Here is a 20,313-nt window from a genome sequence, read left to right on the forward strand (position 1 = left end):
ACAACACACGTTGAAATCTATAGTCACATTCAAAACCTAACAACACACAAGATGATACAAAAATTGCATTTATGAGATAACTTGTTCTTGTGGTAAAAGTTATATCGATGAAACTTAAAGATCATTAAAAGTGCGCAAGAATAAACAGCGATATCACATCGGAAATAGACGACTGGCAAGCTCAGAATTGTCAGAACACATTTTGAAATCAGATGGCGAACAGCAAGTTGAATGCCAATGTCACATTTCACATTGAAAAACTCATTTGATATCTGTCGGGAAGGTTTAGAAATGCATAGAATCAGCGAAGAAAAAACTGCTTATACACTCGAAGTTTGTCCAATTTTGAAGACGGAGGTAGATTTCAGCCTCCGAAACGTTAAGATAAGCATGTGTTGAATTGCTAAGCTCTTTTTTTGATAGGCAAAATTATTAAATACGACAAGTAACTCAGACATATTTTGAATCTACGCAGTAAATCTTTGAGGTGAACTAAAAAGTTTGCGTTTTCTATACATGTATAAAGTTCTCCATTACAGTTTTTATATTTTTCAGATTATGGAAGGAGAATATACCCAAGGAAGTTCGATGAAAACTGATTCTCCTCCACAAAAATATATATATATATATATATATATATATATATATATATATATATATATATATATATAACTTCGTTTACGCAGTTATTTTTATCAAGTACTTTTTTTTTGTTATTCACATTTTGTCTTCAATCGAGGACCGCCTGCCCGGTACTGACGATGCCCAATAGGCTGAAACAGCTGTCTACCGGTGGCTCTTGAATTGAAATCAATATGGGAATCATCAGAAGAGTAGGTACTTATCTATTTATCTTTTGATTTTCATGGAATTATTTTCCAGCAGCTAGACTGCATCAACCTTTTTTTGGAAGATTCCAAAGAAAGATGGACGAAGATGGAAAAGTAGAAAACCAAAACGTTTTTTCCCCATATGATAGAAACAGTTCAGTGGAGCAAGTGGATAAACCAGTTCGAAATCTATCGATAATACTGATTGGAAATGAAAAAAAATATACTACTGAATCTATGAGTTGTGAAATCATCAAGTTTTTTCTATCGATTTCTCGAGTTTTCTTCACATTGTACATATATGGACACAATAGTATCTGTTGCAGCGATATAACGCCTATGAGGAATAACGTAACAAGAGTGAAAACGGCCATTTATCTTCTGAATGCAAATTCAATTACTTCTCCGTGGACAAAACACGAAGTGAACCGCACAAAACCATAAAATTGCACACACCGACTGATCTCCGATTGGCCAATAGCCGCCAAAGATGGACGCATATCAACCCAATGAAGAACGGCATTTTGCAGCATCATCATCAAAGTAATCCGAGCAACGAAAGAACAAATGATTTCCTGGAAATATGATCGGCATATCATAACCCTCGATAAGTTCCATCTTTGTAGTGTCGCTACCGATATTACCGATATTATATTCAAATTGATTGTTTGTTGTTCTTTATATTTCAGAATTTTTCTTGGAACTTCGTCGGGAGAAGATATTCGGCTTTTTCTGGATCGGTAGCAAGTGTTGGAATTAATCAGTTGTGTTCAAGAAAACGAAGAAGAATGCAGCGGGTACGTTGACTTTCTGTAAACTTCTGGTTACTATAATAAAGTTCATAAGGGTGTTCGGTATGAATAAATGAATGTATTCAATTGAGAACCCCGTAGTTTTCATCAATAATAAGTGTTTATATTTGATATTGATTGAATCTGAATAATTTTTGATAGATTTGGTGTTCCTAGGTTACTCTTTCAAAAGTTAGAAATATCTAAGTTTGAAAAATACTCGTTTAGTTTTTGTGAATTACTTCGATATGAATTTGAATATATTACATAGTGAATATACACTGAATTGAGTTGGAAATTGATTCGATGAAATGAAATGATTCAATAGAAATATATTTAAAAAAATACTTAGCTATTTTCATCAAATAGTATTTTCCCAAAAATATAAAAACTGAAACGTTTGGTTTGCTTTCGTGTACTTACATTGTTTCGTAGTAATTGAATATTGGGTTCTGATCATTATCTCTTGTATGTATGATCTATGACAAGATCATACATACACTATTGCACAATCAATATTATAAACTAAAAACGGTGTATGGATTGCAATATATATTATATATAGAATATAGCACAATCAATATTATAAAGTAACATGACTGTATAGATTGCAATATACATTTTCTTATAGTTGCTCATATATTTGCTTCCGTTGCAGACACCTGTTTTGGAATGAGAAAAGATCAGTCTTATTATTATTGAAATATATGCAAATACCGAAAATTCACGGGATTTCTAAAAGAAGTGAGACAGACAAAAAACAATGAAAATATGGTGATTGGCAATGTTTCATGGTGCATTGCATTAGTTCGGACTTTCATTGTCTAATATGATATAGATTGATTTAAAATCCCTGAAAGAATATATAATAAACTGAAATGATTAACTGAAAAATAACAATTATATTATACAAAAAACTGAAATAACAATGAAATAAAATACAAGCAATAATCAAAAAATGTAACTATTAACACGAGACGCCAATTAAAAATTATTAACAAGAAACGAAAATTATAAATTATAAGATTCCAAGCCAATTTTTACTTCTTGTTGTTAATTGCTGGTTTCTTCAGAAAAAACAATGTGGAAGTGGCATTCAGACCACATGCCAGGTTATCTCATTTCCTTGTCAATGCCAAAGATAAGGTGGACAAGTTGGAGAAATCTGGAGTTTATAAGCTTAAGAAGTGTCCTTAGTGTAATAGTGTTTATGTGAGAAAATGTGGTAGAAATTTTCAAAAACGGTATGCTGAACATGAAAGGTCCTTTAGTAGACTGAGAAAAAATGATTCGACGTTTTCAAACCATTCCTTGGCACGCATCCACAAGTTCTCGAATCTAAACGATACGGAAATTTTGCACTATGCAAGGAAGGGTTGCAAACTCAGTTATTTGGAATCCACGGAAATTCACAAGCATAAACATTGTGGGTGCAACCTATTAAATGATCAAATCGATTCAGTTTACTCACCGGTTTTCAAATTAGCATATCCACATTGTAACTAGTAAACAAAATTCAAGTATTCAATCAAGCAAAGTACCTCTATTATTACCTACAGGGCTAATGTAATCAACCATTGTTAGTTTATTTTATAAGTTAGGAAATGCCCTTATAGGACGGAAATAGAGTAACGTTAGTTACAAATAAAAGTGGTAAATAACAGAAATTTCCAATTCTCTTTTCTTCAGTAATTGTTCTCAAAGTTTTTTTTGTATAATTCAATGTGTATATGAAAGAAGCTGTTTTGAGAGGGCTTTTTTGCCTAAGAGTTACTTCTTTGCACAGTCTACACATCTTATGTTTATAGTAAATTTTTTGAAATTGATTACTTCTTTCCTTCCTCAAAATCCTTCTTTTCCAGAACTTGATCTCTCATGAAAATATCCCCCTTTCAATTTGAAGAGTACAAGTAGTTTCGCAACTTCTGAAATTGCGAAGTGAGGTAGCAGAATCAAAACACGGATGAAGTAGATTCCAGACAGCGTTCAGATATCAGTTGTATTAGACATCATTGTATTAGACAATGGAAGTCCGAACTAATGAAATGCATGAAAATTACGAATACATCGATTTCTATAGAAGTCTAATCAATAAGTTCAATAACATGAAAAATAGAGATAAAGGTACTAAAAATACGAGCGATAGCTCATTCGATTCAGAATCACCTCTAGAAAAATGTTTTCGAAGGGATTTGGTGCAGGTAAAAAATTGCAATTGTTATTAACAAAATAAGATTTGAAAAAAATGATATTTCGTTTTTCGTTAATAACTCAAAAAATATCAATATTTAAGCAATTTTGAAAAAAGCTCGTTAAAGAGGAGGAAATTTTCGATAAAGAAGTCACGACTCCCGAAAAAAAATTTTCTCCCATTCTCCGTTGGCATGAATAATGGAATAAAAAGTATAAATAATTGACCTACAAATTTTAAACTTCGTGGAGCCCTTTTGATTGCAAAATGAAATATCTGAAAATTGTAGATAATATTTTTTTTCAATTGATATTTAGCTTTGTCTGTTTTCCCATTGAACAATGGCAATTATTAACGTAGGATATGAATTTTTCACGTAATTTGTTTATTAAATTGTTTTAAATTTTTTTTTTCTATTTTGTTGTCTAGAGATAATTATAATTAAAAATTTTTTTGTCTTAATTTCAATGTTTAATTGTTCAAAATTGCCATTTTTATATTTCGATTGTATGAATAATTAGTTAAGGAATGATTTTGCTTTTAAAAATTATAATTCACCTTTGTGAATAATTTGACAGAAAAAACATTTATTCTTTATTCAATTGTTCATTAGTTTAACAATTTGTTATAAGCAAATATTGACCAACCTCATTTTTTTTTCTGAAGCAGAAAAAAATTATATAATCAGCTATTCATGAAAACGTGTCATAAGTTTTTTTTTCATTTATTATAATAAAATATTGCAATAAATGAAAAAAACTCTATGGCACTTTTTTATATAAAGCTGTTTTTATAATTTTTTTCTACTTAAAAAAAATATAACGTTGGTCAATATTTGTGTATAACAAATTGTTGAACTAATAAACAATTGAACGATAAATATTTTTTTTTGACAAAAAATTTGAAAGTGTAAATAATGATTTTTAAAAACAAAATTATTTCTTAACTAATTATTTGAGCAATCAAAATATAAAAAAATCGATTTCAAACAATTAAAAATCAAAATTGAGATTTTTTTTTATTATAATTATCTCTAGACAACAAACTAGCAAAAAAAATTTTTTCAATAATATTGAATTTCTCTATTTGTTTAGAATAATTCAATGAACAAATCATGTAAAAAATTCATATCCTATGTTAGTAACTGCCATTATCTAATGTGAAAAGAGACATAGCTGATTGAAAAAAAAATTGTCAACAATTTTTAGATATTTCATTTTGCAATAGTTATAAAAAATCATAATCAACAAATTATTACATTTTTATGAACTTTTATCGCAGGATCGTATGAAGTATATATAAATATATATCAAAAGGGCTCCACGAAGTTTAAAATTTATAGGCCAATTATTTATATCTTTTATCCCATTATTTATGCCAACGGAGATTGGGAAAAATTTTGTTAGTCAACAATTGAATAACTTTTCGAAAAATGGTAATAACACTTTTTTCTACCGGACTCGATTCATTCAACTGTGGAGAAGATACTGGAATTTTTTCAAATTTTAAATAATTAAATATAATCATTATAAATAATTATAATTATTTATAATTAAATTATAAATAATGAAGATAGCGTTTTGGGAGTCGAGACTTTTTTATCGGAAATTTCCTCCTGTTTAACGAGCTTTTTTCAAAATTGCTTAAATATTACTATTTTTTGAGTCATTAACGAAAAACTAAACACCATTTTGTTAATAACAATTGCAAATTTTTACCTGCACCAAAATCTAGATGTGATTCCGAATCGAATGAGCTATCGCTCATATTTCTAAGACCTTTATTTCTATTTTTCATGTTTTTGAACTTGTTGATTAGACTTTAATTCAGCAAACGAGTCAGAAGGAACAAAATTTCAAGTGAATATTATTTGCTATATATACTTTGATGATACCTATCAGGTAATCGCCAATAGGAGATAAGTTGTTTCATAACTATTAGTTAGTGATGGGTTAGTAACTGATTAGTCAGTATAACAGTGGATATTTTGTTGGGTTTTTGAGATTTTACACAATACGACAGAAATCACAGGTAAGTACAAAGTTTGAGAGAGGAGAGGACAGGCAGCTAAGTTTTTCCAAACGAAGAGATTATTTTTTTTTTTAAAAAAGGAAAAATATATCAGTTATCCACTTTTGAATTTGCCAACAAGATGATACTTGAAAAACAATTACAAAATCTAAAGTTGAAACAAGAAGGACTCTTGATTCATGGATATTATTTGTGTGATTCTCGTTATTCTCGAACGTTTTCTTTAGCCAACAAACCAGAGGCATATCTGTTACCATAATTCAAACCATTATGGTTTATAGACAATATGCCAATGTTGATTCCAGCCCTTATGTTTTCTATATTTCAGGTATATATTCCAAAGCCCTTTCAGTTTGAGTTCACCCAGTTACTACTGAATAACTTGTAACTGGTTCCAGCGACTCATATGGTCGGAATCTGAATTTGTTCAGGAATTTGTGTTTAATAACCTTTAAAACGGCCATCGGTGAAATTTGTTCTTATATTATTCACTAAAACATATTCCATGGAGGTGATCTTGTTTATTCTACTGCATATGTGAGGTTCTTACATTTCAAAATAACGAAGACTTATGTAACATTTGACATTAGCGAAATTCGATCTCACTACAAAATACAGCTTCTAGAACAACGAAGAATAATAACCGACTTAGTTTCTATTTATAAAATTATAACAAACAGTTGTGACTCACCAAATCTAGTATCAATAATTTTTATCACGTTCCTCATACGAACACTAAAAACAAAACATTACTTGCCAGTCCGAATTTCAATAAAACTTCGGGAAAAAACTCCCTAATTACTAGAATGTGTGATTCTTTCAACAAATATTGTAGTAACGTAAATGTTTTCTCTATTACGTTGAATTCCTTTAAATCAACTATGAAAATATATTCAACACATAGCAAAATAATGAATGATTGGTTAGTATGTACAAAATTTATTAATTCATTAATTTTTATTTTTTCTTATATCTGTTTGACACCGAGTATCTCTGTAACCATTACTATCAGCGGATGCTTCTATGGGTATTTACCTGTTTGTATCCCAAATTTTGAACAAATAAATAAATAAATGTTGTCTGTTGCAATTTATATTTTCTCGTATAGTTATCTTCAGTTCAGATACCTTTTATCATATTCTCAGGTTCTCCTTTCCCAAGGCTGTTTCAGTTTGTTGTTTCATACGTACTGGATGTTCATTTCACCAGAGAATATTTCCTTTTGATTTTTAGCTAACTATGGTGTAGAATTGACAGCTTTTTGTAACCGATGTGCTGCCTGCAATAAATCTATATAATTTCGAAACATATCGAAGCAATTTCCAGGTATCTCAGTATATTTTACAGACATTTTGTTAAGATGAAAGATGAAAGTTTGTTGTTTTGTTTTTTGTGGAGGTGTTCCGAACAGTTTTTCTCATGAGATCCATTCCACATAATTTCAAATATGGTTATTTATGAAATACGTCTGTTGCTCATTTAGGTTTCTCTTGAACGAAGTCTATGACTCATGTCATAGACTTCTGAATTATTTGTTAAAATAGACTATAATACCTTTTCAGGTGAAATAGTGTTCCCTGTAATCTCACCCAGCTGTGATCTATGATGTATCTGCTTTAAAGACCTTTACTATTTCCTTCAAGTTGATTTTGGGTCCAGACTATCATGAGATATGTATGCTGAATCAGTGATGATTTCTCCTGATTATTCCTTACCGATCGTTTTCAATTTGACCGATCTCAAATCTACAGAACAAAATTCATTTAATTTGAGTCTGTTCATTTATTTCCTTTCAGATAGCTAGACACTTTTCCATAGTGACTGAGATTTTGTTATGAGTCAAGTTAAGCTGATTCTTCCGATCACATAATTTTCACCAGTATAGGATGAATATCGATTTCACCTAACACCTTCTTAAAGACTGCCAAAGCTCCCCTCTTACACTCAAATGGGCTTCTCTATATGCCACCAGAGACGAGTTCAATAGTGGTTACTGGAGTCCTTACACGATTTGTATGAGGTGTTTGGTTATCCAGATCATCAACTCATGAAACCAATTCAGTTGGGCAGCCAAATGCACGTCAGAAAAGTGTCAGTTTTGCTTGTGGAAAGTGTTTCTGTTAAATTCGTTATATGCCAGATATTTCATTTCTACTGGTCAGAAACGAAGTGAACGTTGACAAGTTTAGGACTCGAAGGCATTCCGGTATCAAAGGCATAGACTGCTTTGGTCGTCAACCTCGTGTTCTAGATAGACTATATGAGTAACTCTTCAAAAATTATGGCTTTCCATCAGCTATGTAACGTAGAAGAATCAATCCACTCTCAATCACATTCATAAAAGCAGATTCAAGATTGGTTCTAATCCATGAGTTTTTCAAGTCTACTTACCAAGCCAAATATTTCTGTTGCTTACCCAGTTGACGTAGGTAATAGTTGACTGACCGCCGATCAGTTCCTCGGGAGACTGGAGAAAATGTACTACGGTCTATCAACCTTGGAGTGGATTATTCTTCACAAGGAAATTCAGATCTTGATCAGAGCACTTTCTCTCTACCTACCCCCCCTGCATATCGGATATTTTCAGCCTATGGCAGAGTTGCAAACTGACCTGAAAGATCACTCATTTGATGAAGTAATCGATTTTGTTGTGAAGCTGAATTCATTTTGGTCGTCGTTCAAACCTCGCCAGCTAGATCCAGTAATTTTGGACCTACCCCCTATTTATCTAGTGAAGCTTTCCCAATATTTCATGTCTTCATGATAGGAACATAATTATTTTGAAGATTTTCGCGATCTCTTCAGATGTGAACTGAACTTGAACTGGGCAAGTTGGAGATATGGCTAAGACATGTGCCAATTTATTGACGTTTTTGTTAAAATGAGAGGTATTTCTCAAGACCAGAAGCGTTGTTGAGTTCAATTATTCAGTTAGTCATTGTCCGATGAAATTGTCTTTTCGGAAAGTGAAGTATCACATAAAAAAGTGGCTTTTGGAGTAGATGTTGTGATTACTCTCAAGGAAGTTGTTTGGTTTCATTTTCGATATTTCCAATAGTCATATTTACAAAATCTTTGGGATGATTATCACCTATATACAAAAAAATTTTGACGGAGAAAGTTGTTTTCCCATATAGGTATTCATCAACCTATAGTGCTCGCCGTTGACAGTGATGGCTTCGCCAACGTCGTTGTCAAAAAAATATAGACCGATGATGCCGCCAGCCTGAAATCCACTCCAAACAGTGAATTTTTGTGCAGGTGCTTGCTCAAGTCACGACGCAAAATTCGCCATGTTGTGGTTGCGAAAGGCCGAGTTTTTTTGACCGACGCGAAGTGGACTGTTTCAGATTCTCCTGCACACTCTCACAGACAGCGGAGATGTTTTTGGCAGATGTTGCGTTTTGTCATCGTACGGGTGTTATTTGATCGTTTACTGAACCAGTAGACTCAAATTTATTCATTATATTAATAGTTTTCTCGGTAGGACGCTTGTGGCGACCGTAAAACGGACTGAGTGAATGACAAGTACCTTGACAGGTGTAGCTTCAACAAGATGGCGTCATCAATTGTTTGGAAGTCCCTGTTGGAAGACTCTATACAAGCAACAAAAAATGAATCAATCAAAATCAAAATTTATTCAATTCGGATTAATATAAAATATATACCATTACAGCTTTTTTGACAGAACTATAAATTACATATATGAAGGATCGTGGCTATCTAAGCCAAGCTTGTGTTACAGCCACGAATCCAATACATTTACAAACTAAGATAAATCTACTAATTAGTTCTGGGAAGTCCTAGAAGGACGACCTAAATGATGAGCAGTCTCTTAGCATAATAAGAGCATCAAATACGAAAGAAGATACAGAAACAACCTGCTTGTGACATTGTATTGAGTGATTGCAGTATGGTGAATTAGTCAACTATCCAGTATTGTTTCCAATCTGTGGTAGTTGTGATTGATAAATGTTTTCAATTCTATTTTCAATTTAGTATAACTTCTGATACATTTCAGTGATGGCGGTAAATTTTTGATTGTGAGTGAGTCGACATCGTGGAACCTTTGCAATCTGAGAAGTGTGTAAACGAGTATTACACTATATATTCCAGTCTTTTCATATAATGCTTGAGTATTATGACATGTATTCTTTCTGAACAAAATTTTTATGAGTGAGTTTTGGATCATTTCTAAATTACGTAAGGAAGATTTGAATATTCCTCCCCATATTATTAGACAATACCGTAGAATGGACTCGGCCCGGGCAACATATACAGTAATCAACATTTTTTAACTGACTATACTTCTGAGCTGATAAAATTTGCAAATGAACTTACGTGATCTTCCCACCGTATAGTCAATATGAGCATTACAACGAAGGCACTGATCCACTAGGACCCCTAAGTACTTTATTGTGTCAGTTTTTTTTATGAAGGAACAAGTGCAAGCGAGTCTATCGTTTTGGCAAGTTTATGGATTTAATCTCTGTAATAGTGGGCTGATCCTTCTTTGTTGGGGAGAATGCAAAAAATTTAGTTTTTATGACGTTGATACTCAATAAATTATTACTTAGCCAGTGGAAAATTATATTTATACCTATCTTTGCCTTTCTATGAGCTTCTTCCCATGTTTTCCCGACAAAAGTTGATGATGTATCATCTGCGAAAGAAGTTATATTACCTTCGAAGTCCCTCACTAAAAAAATATTATTTATGTGTATTAGAAATAAGATAGGGTCAAGCACCGTTTCTTGAGGTACGCCCTTGGTTATTAATACGGGTTCACTAATTGAATCATTTATTTTAACTCTCTGAATCCTATCCTATCCTCAAAGATGTTCAACACTACCCGAATCATGTAAACGCTGAAGAAGTATATTGTGATCCACCGTGTCAAAGGCCTCAGCTGAATAAAAAAACGGTAATAGTTTTGTCTTGATTTTGAAAAGAATTGTTCACAAAATTAATACTTCAAAGATGGCTTTTTCAGTGGACCTGTTTTCTCTGAAACCAAATTGACGTTGGGAAAAAAAATTTCTAAGAAATGCACCACTATTTTCTTTATACATTTCTCCAATATTTTTGCAAAATTGTTTGAGAGTGTTATAGGTCTATAATTAGTTACAAGTTTCACAAGAATAGAAAGACAATGTGCAAAGTTGACATTCTCCTTTATATTTGGTTTATTTTGAAAGGTTTTTGGTTAGAGAAGAATAAACCCATAAATGCGAGACGAATCATTTCAGAACTGCACAATGACTAGTTTTCCTGGAGCAATCCCAATAGTATTCTAATCAGGCGTTCTAATATACAACTGAAAGAGTACGTAGGTGTGAGTGAGCACAACATGTAAACATTCGAAAACTTCACCGAGGTGCAAATCCACTTAATATTTACAGTGTACAACAAGGTCACGGAGCACGCCGTCGCCACAACTATCCAGCTCTGAGAATTACATAATTTCCTCAGTATTCGGCGGAATATTCCGAAAAGATACACGAAAAACGTCACGTGGGATCGTTGTCCTCAGCCGGAGACTTTTTCCCCGCTTCCTCTTATCAACAACAGTTTGTGGTGTTGATCAAAACCGATATTTCGAGTGTCCATTTTTCGTTGTTTCGATCGGACGTGGATCGCGTGTTTCTAATCTTGTAATCTGCGACTGAAATAGCTCGAATTGGGACGCGGAAAACATAGTGTTTTCCTTCAGCTAGTGGTTTCACGCTAGTTTTAGTGCGTTTTTCTATACAGCGAACGAAGTGTCTGAAGGTAAGGATTCCATATTTTATCAATATTGTGATGAATAGCATTCGTTATATCAACTGATGTAATAACAACTCGTATGTAATTTTGTAAATATTCAAAAGACACTCATTGTTTCGGCTGGCATTTTCACGTGAGTGAAATATACTTTATTCTACTTGGAATATAGCGGTCGATAATAATTCGGGAATAAATTGGTTTTTATTCGACGAATTTTCTCCATACATAAGACAGATGAAACAGCTGAAGGCTTGGGATCGTTTATATAGTTTTATGTACTAGACCTGTGAAATCGATCAAAATGAACTTAATTTCGTGCTTCTTTTTCACATGAATCTAAAAATTTGTATTCTGGAACTAAGTACATTTTTTGCAGTTTGTATTATCGTTTTTTATTTGGAAATATTATCTACATTCATCCCTTGCATACCAAACTCAATCTTTCAACATGAATGCACTCCCGTAATTTTGAGAATTTTGCAAATACCTTCATGTATAATAATTTGAGATAAAAGTTCTCCACCTACGGTCTCGAGATTTTATCAATTTATCACACACTCAAGTCACATTCTTTCAATTTTATGATTGGTTCTGCCGTTACTTGTCAAAACTTTCGGTAGTGAAGTGATACAAATCCCAACAAGGCACATCGAATTCAAAAGTGAATGTTTGGACACGAGTTTTGTGTAACCATTTCAGAGAACCATTCTTTTCGGGGGCACACCTGAGTGGTCAGAGATATCCCAATTTAATAAATTGATGGACAAGAGTGCAGGACACTGTTCTCAAAAAGGAGTATGCTGCAACATTATTCGAAGGTATTACACTCTGAACTTACTCATAAACTCCACCAGAGAGAATTTGACTTTTTTATGACAAAGTTAGGCCTATAATTAGTGATTTCATATACCAGAAGTACCAAACCCAGCTCAAGAAACTTAGGGCACTAATACAGAAACAACAACATATATCATACACAGCGAAATAGTCGAATCAGATATCCAGTTCAGCGAAAGAATCATTAACTTGACCAAAGTAGAGTTTAACAACGGCCAAAGGGCCGAAATATACACTAACAATAATTAATAAGAACAGTTTGGATACGTTGATAACAGATATAACTTTCGCATTGAAACAGACAGATAATAGGGATATAGGGACATACAAGATCAATGAAGTAATTCAGAACCAGCCATTCTCTTTATCAAAGAGTACAGAAACAGGCATAATAAAAACTATACAACAAAAATAAGAAAAAATGACCTTGTTTTCAAGAAAGCTGATGAATCGAATGCCACCGTTATCGTTGAACGAGAAACATGTTCAGAAAATTGAATCAGTTATTCAAAATGAAAACCTTACTGACATCAAGAAAGACCCAACGAAAAATAGTCAAAATGAATTGAATAATTTCCTCTCAGATACTAAAATCATTTTCACGGAATCAGAGAAACGGGGAATCATCAAAATGAACCCCTCTTCCCCTAAACTATATGGCCTGATGAAAACACATAAAGAGGATAACCCCATGAGATCGGTAGTTTCGTATATAAATAGTCCAGTAAGAGAACTAGGAATACGTCTTAAGTTGTTCAAAAATATTACCAATTTCGTCCCACCTCACAGCATTAAAAATTCACTGACTCTAGTAGAAAACATAAGGAACCAAACCACGCCACATAATAAAATTTTAGTTTCATTCGATGTGAAGAGTATGTTCTCCAACAAACCGTACAACGAGTGTAAGCCCCTCATTTTAGACATATTAGATCAAGCCAAAGTAGACCATATAACTTCCTTTGAAGTTTCAACAGCTTTCGATGTGTGCCTATATCAGAGCTACCTACAGTTCAACAACAAATTTCATGAACATGATTAAGGTTTACCAATGGGCTCACCCCTTAGTCCACTTCTAGCAGACATATTTATGAACAGCTTGGAGACCACTATAGTAAATTCCGACCTGGGTAAAAACATATTCATTTTTGGTACAGATATATGTATAGACGATAGTCTCGCCTGTTTCAGAGGTACTACATGACAGTTGAACCAATTTATGACATTCATGAATAATCTCAATAGCAACAATCACTTCATACTCGAATCTGAGATAGCAAAACAGATAAATTTCTTAGACCTGACTATTACACACAATCAAAATAAATTTGATTTCAATGTTTCCAGAAAACCTAGCTATACAGACATTACCATCCCAAACGATTCTTTCCATCCAGGCAGTCATAAATTAGCCGTCTACAATTCAATGTTGCATAGAGCATTCTCACTTGCCTTTGTCTGCTAACAATTTAGCTAGGGAAATTGATATAATTACACAGATAGGTCCATAATAATGGTTTCAAAGCAGATACTATCCAGAAGTTAGTCAGAAACTTCTGGATAGTATCCGAAAAGCCGTAAATTCACTTACATATTAATATACCCTGAGATCAAACAACCAGATATCAAGAAATGGAGAACAGAAATAATTGCAGGTTTCTTCAGAAAAAACAATGTGGACGATGGATTGAAAGAAAAAGTTTAAAGAATGAACATATAGAATGAATTACCAGGTGCTGTAGACCAGTAACACATGATATTCTTCAGAATATACATGTACATTTTTTACATGTATGGTGTTAACGGGAGAGGTGACTGACAAGGGGTTGATTCAAATGTAGAAATGTATTCCTCTGAAAAATGATGTTGACGTATTTCACGGCTAGCTTTAACATCAATGGACTTTCTTGGGGCGATTCGTGTATACTGAACAATGTCTTTTGATAAATAACACATATATATTTTCCCATTGGCATTTTCACTATTGGAGTGTGAAGAAGATGAATATACCTTAGAAACCACATTTTCAATTTCAGATCTTAGGCCGCGATTTCCGAGCGGTTATTTCCAGCGCGGTTTCCGAGCGGAAATTGCTGGGAAAAATCGCTACAGTGAATATCTGGCAGTGTCCGCGATTTCCGAAATGTTTCCTGACAGATCGGGGATGAGAGAGAGAAATGTTTATTCATTATTGTTTTGTCAGTATATGTTACATAGTAATATAAGGGGGACCCTGGCTTATGCCTCTTCAGAGTTGGGTTACTTTACAAATTAATTTTAAATTATTGAAGTTAGCATTCTGTGTTTTGGTTAAGGTGCTCGGGTCCATAGCGGTGATCGTTCTTGAGGGATCGGGTTTTTTTAGTCCGGGAGAAGTATGGTTGGGACTTCAGGGTGTTCCAGGCCGTGCGCTGTCCTCTATCTGATTACCAGTGGGTACTCCTCTAGGAAGTCCTAGATTTGCTCCGTCGGGTCTTCCACTGCTCCCAGGAGTCTGGCTGGAGGGAACGGCAGCTTCTTCCTTGGTATCCTTCCGGGGCCTCCACGTGACGTCCAAGGGGTCTTAAGGTAAGTCCGGAGTTCTACGCCACGAATTGAAGTTTTCACTTCCATGCTGGAATCGCAGCTGAAAAACCGCTCAGAAATAGCCAACACTATCGGATCCCATTCGTTCACTTGGGTTCTCCTTCTACTTGGTCGCCCTTTCCCTCCGACTGTCGCTCGGAATCCGACGACCGGTCGGCTGTAAAAAATCGCCGCTGTTATAAATTGTAAACACTGTCATGTTCTATTTGAATACTGGGGTTGGCATAAAAATAAAAAACCGCTCGGAAACCGCGCTGGAAAAAACCGCTCGGAAATCGCGAAGTATGTCACCGGCCTTAAGTAACCTAAGATCAGATAATAATCTATTTGGTCGTATCACTTGTATAATTATCTATGAGCTGCCGTTATCGGATGTTATCGACTTTGTATCATAACGTAACATCAAAATTTCAGTGCTAACTTCAAACGTCCATCCATTTGAATACAAAAATAACTAATGTTATCGTTATAATGCATTAGTTGTCATTTTGAATAACGGATAAATGAATCTGTTAATCAAAATCTCTTAGCACATATACAAATAAATAATCGAGTAACAATACAAACATTGCTCGAAATCACGTTGAACATATTGTTAACAGTGTCATCAGTCTTGTTTCTCTTGTTCAAAAAACGGTCAGGTTAAGATACATAACTGTGACGATAACAGTACTATCTATTAGTTGGATACCCGACTACTTTGTATAGACGAGAAAACGTAGTTTTCAGTACATCAATAAGAATATCGTAGAACGTGTTTCGCTACTACTAACCCAGTTGGAAGGAATAATACGTAACATGTGTTACGAACATGAATTTTTCTTTTCATTTCATAATCATTAGCTCGCTCAAGATTCTACTTTTGAGGGTTGTCGTTCGTGGTGACAGCTGGTTATCGGAAAAAACAGAACAGATATGTTAGATAAATGAAAATGTTCATTCCTGGTCAGTCAATAATGTGGTCAATCATGAAATTATTTTTTAAGACTTCCCTAATCCTTACCGTACTCATGCACACTAGCCAATTTAGACCAGGGTCGATAATTTATGAAACCAAACAAGATAACAATATAATTGAATTAGAACTGGCCAATACTTGATGAAAATCCATATTAAAAAACTAATGAATACAGTTTATTGTATGATTTTTACTATAAAGGGTTTTACAAAACCTGCAATACGTGTTTCGCTATACAATAGGTTCCTCAAGCATAACTTGATTACGTTATGCTTTTGTAAAACCCTTTATAGTGAAAATCATACAATAAATTGTATTCATTAGTTTTTAAAAATAACAATAGGATGAAATTCATTAGAGAAGGAAGGAAGTATGATAAAAATGAAAGGAAAAATAAATTGGGTTAACTGTGTTCGGAAAGTGGAAGGGGGTGAGTTTTTAATGGTGAAAAATGGTTTATCACGATTTCCGGCAAAACTATGTAAAAAAGTTAAATAGCAAAGTTGTAGGTAATAAAAAAATCTACAACTTTTGTTTTCACAATTTTTTCACGTAACCTCAAAGTTTATGTGAAAAATTCATATAACCAAGTTTACATTCATGTCATAGAAAATATCACTAAATATAAATGTAGGGGAGGGTGGGGCACATTCGTACACTTTTTTTCCAAGTAGATTTATTGAGCTGTTTATAACAGATGGGGCTCTCAGCTGCACTAGTAGATAGCTACAAATCTTGGCAACAAATTAATCAGTTGGATTCGATAATAAATTATCATTTCTGGGATAAATAATGATATTTTTGAAGTTGTGCATTTGTTCAATTGTACCCCGCCATTGTGTTCATTTGGACATGACTGGGGTTAAATTGGACTAATTCATAAACATATTTATTAATAGACATAGGTACATATTACTGAACTCAAATGACTTTCTATTGGTAAAAATATATTTGAAACTATTGTATGTTGTAATTGAAACACACAAAATACAATAAATTTCGAGTATGATAATTGTCTTGAAGTACCTTGATTTTGTGTAGGTGGTGACAGTTTTGCCACAATATCCTCTCTTACAATCAGGCTAATGTCGTTGGTGACCGGATAATAAAATCCACAATTCTCTTTGTATCACAAAAAATTCACAGTAAGTTCATTCCCACTGATTTCTTCTATGAGGCCCACAAAACAAACAACTTTTTCTCCGTTGGAAACTTCACCAGTACGAAGTCCTGTACTTCAATTCATTCGTCGTCCAATAGTTTATTAACATCTCCGTATTCACTACAAAGATCTAAGTCAGAATCGGAGCTTACTGTTTCCTCCATATCAACGTCAAAGTTCGAGGAACTCGAATAGGTTCATTTCTTCTTGAGAGTTTTTCTTGTCGTTACACCAAGAGCGTTGATTTTTTTGACTAGTTGTCTTTTTACAGTTTATGTTCGTTTCACTTCTTGTTCTCTTCTCTTAGCTTGTTCAATATTTTCCTCTTCTTGTAGTCTAGTCATTTCTGGAGTGCTAGTAAAGATACACGATTTTCCTTTCTTTCTTCCTCGTTAATTATCATTTTTTGATTGCAGAACGGGAAAAGGTCGAATATCGTCGAGTGTATTACTTTTGGAAGGCTCATTTATTGATGAACGGGAGTTGACTTCCTTCATAACAGTGTTTTCAAGATCAAAGTCTGACTTACTTGTACTTGCGATTGGTTCACAAGTATTATCATCTGGTTGTATACTTGTAGATGGTTCAAAAGTACTACTTGTGGCTGTTTATTGGCCAGATTCCAGTTTTTTCAAATGACTCAGTGATATTGTGAGGAGTGAACGATAATAAATATGCAATATCGTTAATTGTAATTTTGTAATTGCTTTGCCAGGATTACCCACAATATAGTCATTGACAGATGTGTTGCATCTAGATTTGAACGGACCATAGAGGCAATATCAAGCGGCTGCATCCTATGAGAGCAATGCGGTGGAAAGCTCAATATCACTATGCCGTTTTCTCGGCAATAATTTATCTCATTCAATGAAATATGCGTTTCATTGTTATCCAAAAGTAGGAGCATTGGATTGTCTGTAGTACTTCATATGGTTCTTTATATGTCCCAGTAGTTGTACGAATATTTCTGCAGACATCCAACCCGATTTCGTAGCTCTTCCAATGGCACCAGGCACACTACCGTACAAATATTGATCTTTCATCACTTGTGGAAAAATATCTAGGGGGGAGGGGGAATGGCGACACCAGTTTCCGGTAATGATTCCACAAAAAGTTACGAGGGTCCCTCTTTCTGAAGAAATACATTGACCAACTTGCTTAATGCTGGTCTTTGTTATAATTTTTGGAGCTTGCATTACTGTTGAGACACCACTGTCATCCGTATTCACAATTTGGTCTGGAGAAAATTTATATTTAACCATAACTTGTCTGTAATTTTTGAAAAAACATTTCAACATTGGATTCGTTGAAGCCAGATGTACGTGCAATGCTAATGTTTTCTGGTTTTCTATACGACAATTCTGGGTGGCGTTTCACGAAGGACCGCATCCATTCAATTCCAGCAATCTGGTTGTCATTCCAAACAAGTAGTAGATTTTTTGGATAATATTTTGGCAAATTGGAATGCTAAGGATCTCGTATGTAGATATGTTAGTCCAAACTTCATTGATGATGCCTTAAGTAGATACTCTTTTAACTTTGTTTCTTCTGTGAAGGAGAAAACTTGTTCAGATGCATATTTTGAGCTTAAGGACATGTCTACTTCTGAAGTTCATCACTGTCATTTCCTGAGTCTGAGTTATTTGCAGACTTCGCTTTTTTTAGGTGAAAATGCTGAGTCGATTTCTTTATATTATACATTGCAGCTGCATTTCTAATTTTTCTTTTATGCGTGATGATCTCATTTATTGCTTTACGCAAATCTTCGGTGGAAATGTTAGCTCTATCTGTTTTGCGTTTATAATTCCGCACCATACTAGAAAAAAAAATTAATGTCAAGCACGATATAACGCAGGCGTAACGATAAGGTCGTACTTGATTTTTATATTCAGATAAAAATATTGTCCAAAATAAATATCCTCATTGAATGAAAGTTCATAATATTCATCGAATATGAATTGATTTTTGCCAATCAGTTCATTGTGATAAAAATGGGGCACTTTTGATCTTATGAACAAAAGGTGTATATACTTACATTTGAGGTACAAAATATTTAGTTGATTATTTAACACAGTAAAATGCAATATTTTTCAGATAAACACATTGACGCTGTAACTACATGCACAAATGTTACCATAAAAGTGCACAGTTGTTCTCATGGTGCTACAGAGGCGGGAAATTTGTATTGTCCATATGTGCCCCACGTCCATATGTTCCCCACCCTACCCTACATGTAAATCGTACTATTGAATTTAGATACTTTATTCTGATTACGTTATTAATTATAATATTTTCAAAAACGTTATTCTTGTTATTTGAAATACCTTATCCTGAATTCTAATCACTTATCCATTAGTTTGTCTTTGTCTTTTAAAATTGCTCCAATATGAAAGAAAAAACATATGAGGAAGTTAATGATTCAGATGAAATTATGGATGAAAAACCAATGCAGACTTGAAATAATATTGGAGACGAAGAACGTGATGGACTTGAAGATTTCGAAGATCAACTAAAATTGGAATGGTTTGTTCAATATACTTTATTGTCGGAAGATTAGTATCTTATTGAAAAAGTCTTGTAAAAAAATTAAATGAATGTCATAAAATAAAAAAAATACAATACATTACTTAAATTATAAAAAATACAAACATAGCAATTTAACAAATAAAACATACATGACATACAATATAAAAAATACAAACATAGCAATTTGACATTAAGAAGACATATGAGTTTAGGTGAACATTACAGGTTATCAAGATAGAATTCATGGATCGAATAATAAGCTTTTTTGATTAAAAGATCTTTAACTGTACTTCGGAACTTTTTGATATCTGTGCTATTTTTTATAATGATCGGAAGGTGATTATATACTTTAATACTTTCATGAATCAGAGAATGCTGAGTCAAGGTGAATTTTGGAATAGGTAAGTGAAGCATATGGTTCTGTTTGGTGTTGTGACAATTTGTTCCGAGAGTGTACACACTAGTTTTATTTTTATGAATTAAACATACTGTTTCCATTATGTATAAACAGGTGACAGTTAATACTTTGTGGCTGATGAATAAAGGCTTGCAGTGATCTCTCGGCTTAGACTTTGTAAGGTATTTCAAAGACCTCTTCTGTAACTTAAACATCGTATTCTTTAACTGTAAACTAC

At 33.5% G+C, this 20,313-nt stretch overlaps 1 long non-coding RNA gene across 1 annotated transcript; it reads left to right on the forward strand.

The window, feature by feature from the left end:
• The first annotated feature begins 11,177 nt into the window (after positions 1 to 11,177).
• LOC141483065 (uncharacterized) lies at positions 11,178 to 19,643 on the forward strand. Its single transcript, XR_012465882.1, has 3 exons — positions 11,178 to 11,615; positions 14,762 to 15,014; positions 19,247 to 19,643. It is a non-coding gene; the product is annotated as an uncharacterized lncRNA (long non-coding RNA).
• The last annotated feature ends 670 nt before the right edge of the window (positions 19,644 to 20,313 follow it).

Source organism: Leptinotarsa decemlineata, unplaced genomic scaffold (genome assembly GCF_025532065.1).
Source record: "Leptinotarsa decemlineata unplaced genomic scaffold, Ldec_3_MD MMD2_tig00002974_RagTag_RagTag, whole genome shotgun sequence".
NCBI classification, from domain to species: domain Eukaryota; kingdom Metazoa; phylum Arthropoda; class Insecta; order Coleoptera; family Chrysomelidae; genus Leptinotarsa; species Leptinotarsa decemlineata.